Consider the following 4,958-nt stretch of genomic DNA (forward strand, 5'->3'; position numbering starts at 1 on the left):
TTTGTGCTTTGTTTTTTTAGATAGTATTCATTTGGGGGTATAAGGAGATACCAGCCATAGATTTCTGAAGGTTAAAATTCCAATTTTAGATTTTTCCCAGAATTCCAATTTTTGGCTAACCTAAAAAAAAAAAAAAAACAAAACTTAATGAAATGATATGGGAGAAAAGTAATATCAAGATTGGGACACCTGTTTATATCATATAAACTTTTGAATGTTTATAACTTCATAACACCTAAGAAAGTTGAATGTGAGCAACAACAACTTTTTTTTTTTAAAGGATTGTATCTATTAATAGTTGTTGTGACTATTAAGTCATAATCCTTTGTTTCTCCTATTTTACTTCCAGTTATATCTGGGGCAAAGTTCAATCCACTTATTTTCATGTACATAATCAGGGGCTGCTATTAATCAAAATCCTTTCCTTAAAAAGTGAAATAATAATGGGTGGAAGTCATCAATATAAGAACATTGAATTGTGTATACAGATTTGCTGGTAGATAAGTTAAACATTAAAAGCATGAAGTATAAAATTTGTGTAGCATTTAATAAGCCTTATAAGAGCATTAAAAGTAACTTATGGGTAATATGCAATACTAATAGAGCTTTTCAGAACCCCAAAGGATGTTGCAAATGCAGTTCAATATTCTTCCCCTGGACCTGGAATATTTAGTTTTGTGTGTGTGTGTGTGAGTGTGTGTGTGTATGTGTCTGTGTCTGTGTCTGTGTGTGTGTGTATGTAAACAAAAATAAGTCGGTTTCAAAAAGATTTTCTTAGAGATATATTAACATATCTTTTTCAAAAGGAAAACTGCATAAATTAATTCTCTGAGTTTAAGAAATGTATTTTTGATTCAAAAATGTTTTTAAGAAATTTTGTTTTTCTTATGTTAATTTTTTATTAACAAACTATTCTTATTTTTTAAACTTTTACTTAGTAGTTAGTATATTCCAATGAGTATTTTTGTTAAAATTTAATATTACCCATCATTCAAAAATGTAGTAAGTAAAAGGCTATGTAGTAAGTAACAAAAAAAAGATTTTTTGAACTTCTGACTGACTTTAGTTTTTTGACTGTTGGCAAATCTTTTCTCTCATTTATGCTCCATTCTTCATTTCATTGTCAGATGGAGTACTGACATCTGCATTGTTAACAATGAAGATACTGAGGGATCTCATCACCCTAGAACATTGGGATGAATTGATTAAAATGTAATTTACTGTAAAAGTAAATGTCTTATCTTAGGCTCAAAAAATCAGCTTCACAGATGTAAGAAAGGGAAGGCTTAACTAGAGAACATTCACCAGGAAAAGAGCAGGGGATTTTAGTGACTTACAAGCTGTGTCAGTCAAGAATGATATTTGAAAGCCAAGAAAACCCAAGTAATTCTCAACTGCATTCTGAGAAGTATAGTAATAAGGACTAGGAAAAATATATCCATTGTATTCTAATCCAGCCCTATCACATCTGGATTTGACTCAAGAGGCTATATGTTAAGAAAGTTGCTAGGAATTTGGAGTGGATCCAGGCCAGGAAAAATAGGATCATGCAGGGATTTAAGATCTTGCCACATATATGTCAATTAATGGAAGTGGTAATGTTTATCCTGAAAAAGAAAAGACTTTACAAAGAAAAATCACTTTCTTTGGATATTAGACTCTCATAGAAGGAAAAAAAAAATTGTCCTGGTTGGCCTAGGAGAGAAAACTAGCAAAAGTCAATGGAAATTGTGAAGAGATAAATTAAGGCAAATTTTCTTAATGTAAGGAAAACAATTAGTTTCCTCTAAAAGTGAAATGCACTGAATGACTAGATAGTAATATTTTTCACTAGAGGTTGGGTTAAGAATAAAACAGAATGACCCCTTGGTGCTATCATAGAGAGCATCTTTGTTCAGGTTTCTATTGTAATGGCTTCTGAGACTTCTTCCAACATTGAGATACTGTGAGGCCATTATCTTGTTTCTAAGAGAACAGGGTAAATCCAATATCAGTTCAGCAAAGGATTTTGGGAGTTGTAAGAAAGTATCTTATATTGCATGCATCTATTATGAAGGATTGATGGGGGTTGGGGGAGGAAGAAAGAATTTGTTTAGATTTGGATTGTTTGCATGCCATCTTGGAAAGTCACTGCATTGAAAATTCATACTACTAATTCCCATTGAAATTGTGAGATTGAAATTCTTTTGTTACCCAATGATGTGACCTGGAGCAAATTAATTTTACTTCTTTAAATCTCAGTTTCTTCACTTTAAGTTAGAGAAGTTAAGACTAAATAACTTAAAGGTCTTATAATCCTTTTATGATCCTGATTTACCAGGTTGAGATAAAATTTTTCAAAATAATTTAAGAAGGTAGAACATTAGTAAAATGAAAATAATTATTATATTATTGATTTTTTTTTGAGGATACTCATAGGAACAGAAGGGATGTGAGTGTCTTTATTTCTTAACACCCAAAACCCAGCAGATCATATGCATAATAGCACAATATGTATATTACATAGCCATGGGTGTGATGACCGCTCTAGTACTCCAGACACCCCAGAATCAGCTGGAGTCAAGATAAGCAAAAGTCCTTAGTCTTTATTCTTGGTCTTTAGGGATAGAAGTGAAGGGGATGGAAGCAGGATCTCTGCAACCTCCTTCTTCCTCATCCACCGCCAAAGTGACTCTGGCTAGTCTTACTCCACCCCCTAGTCCCTCCTACAATTCTCTGTATACACCAATTATTGAACCAGCACAGGATAGTGGGAAGGACCATTCCCCAAGCACATGCCCATAGAGTATGTGTGCGGACCCCACCCGTTTACCTCTCAACGGTTTCATGCTCTCTTGAACTCTCTCTTCAAAGTTCTTTTCAACTTTCCCTTACAGTACTTGTTGACTATCGGTCTCGTGCTGGTATTTAGCCTTAGATGGAGTTTACCACCCGCTTTGGGCTGCATTCCCAAGCAACCCAGTAATTAGCCCTAAGTGCTTGAACCCACCTCAGTGCAATGACTCGACAGTTTCAGCCCTCTACATTGTATTGTCACACACAACTATTTTTCTAATGAGCATATGATGTTTTGCTCTCTACTTAATTCCAGAGGTTGCTACACTTACATGTTCTATTCCAAGTTGATGGTGGGGCCACATTAAATAGATAGTTTCTCACCAACACCTTTTAATAGTTATAATACTCTTAGAAGTGCCTATGATGAAAATAGATTTTACCTGTAAACTAATGGTAGACACATTTCGTATTGAGTGTATGATTGAAGCAAAATCTCTTTGATGACATCAATTTATTACATTGCTATATCTATAGAGTGGCTCTCTATGCATAGATTTATCCATCTTTCAGTTGATAGGACATTTATTATTTGATTTTACTCATCTCCTACATCAATGTGTGAATTAGTTAGTAATTGTTGTAAAGAAGCAATTTAATGAGAGGGAAACACTACGTAGATTCTGAACATTAATCATTATTCATGAATTATCTTTTTGTTTAGTATGTTTGAAATGGGCAATTACTATGTCTGTGTAAAGAGTTTAAATTTTTAAATTCAAATTAAAAGTTAATCTAATTTGAGAAAACTCTTTCCACTGGAAAGGGACATTTTTCCCTTACTTTTTCCTTATAAAAAAGTGATTCAGAATAGATTCTTTCCTTTTTATTATTTTTAATTCCTTTTAAAAGTAAGTGGAGGCACTAGAGATCACAATAGACTATTAGAGCTGGAAGAGACCTTAGAGATTATTTAATTCCCCTTTTAGACAAGAAACCAAAGTTTATGAAACCAAAAAGTTTATGAAATGATTTGCCAAGATCACACAAGTCATTGAAGGAAAAGTCAGATCTAGAACCCAGGCTTTCACCTCTCCCCATCAGGTGTTTCCTCCACTGTATTTCAATATAGAACATCATTAGACTCAAGGAACTGAAAAATCATGTATTTGGATTAGCATAGGTGATTCATATGTTAGTATGAAGTTAATTGACTTTAGATGGCTAGAGGTTTTTTTTTTTTTAATATGAAATTTCTACTTTTTGTTTGTACATGGGAAGAATTTCTCAGAAACTTTGCTAGAGTAATTGAACCTCTGAGATCACAAATCTGGTGCAAATATTCATAGACATTGTAGTATCCAAATTTTATGTAGGGACAGAAGGCAATGAATCATTGACTTTGAGAGAACAAGCCTTTATTTATTTATTTATTTGTTTGTTTATTGCATTAGCAAGGATTTCTGCAAAGAATGAAAATCAGAGTTGAAAGTAAAAATAGCTAGGATCATTTAAAAATTAAGAAATATTTACCTGAATTCTTTAATTAATGTTTATCAAATTATTAAGAAAAATGTTCTGCTTGTTTCCTACACACAGCTGCTTTACAGAAAAGGATCTAAAATTTTAGATTGAGAGTTTGATAGTAACATGTATGAAGGTCAATGTTTTTGCTTTTTAAAAAAGACATCATGCACATTTATTATTCTCTCAAAGAAAAAAACCTTTCATATATTCTGCTAAACTATTACATTTTAAGCCAGCTTGCTCAGAAATTCCATTGCTATGCTGTCCCATTTTTGTTGCCCAGTAGTATCATTAAATCCTCTGAAGTAGTTCCAGTCCCATAAAAATAAGGAACCTCTTTACATTGTTTCCATATTCAAATGGAAATCTTTTTGCAAGTTAGTAATTAAAGTATTTAACCTCTTTCTCCCTACATTTATTAGAAAACTCTTTTTTCTTTTTTTTTCAATTACAAAAAAACTGCTAAAGCCAATCAAGCAGTTATTTTGATAAACCGCTTGTAACAATCTCAACTAAAATCCACAAATAAAAAAAAAAAAAGCTAAATAATCACCCTGAGCAGATTTTGCAGAGACCTTGCTCAACCTGTTCAGGGATAATTATGCTGAGCTTTTAGTGTGGGGCAAAGGAAAACATAAAATTAGGGCATGAAAGAA

The sequence above is a fragment of the Sarcophilus harrisii genome, chromosome 3 (genome assembly GCF_902635505.1).
Source record: "Sarcophilus harrisii chromosome 3, mSarHar1.11, whole genome shotgun sequence".
Taxonomy (NCBI): Eukaryota; Metazoa; Chordata; class Mammalia; order Dasyuromorphia; family Dasyuridae; genus Sarcophilus; species Sarcophilus harrisii.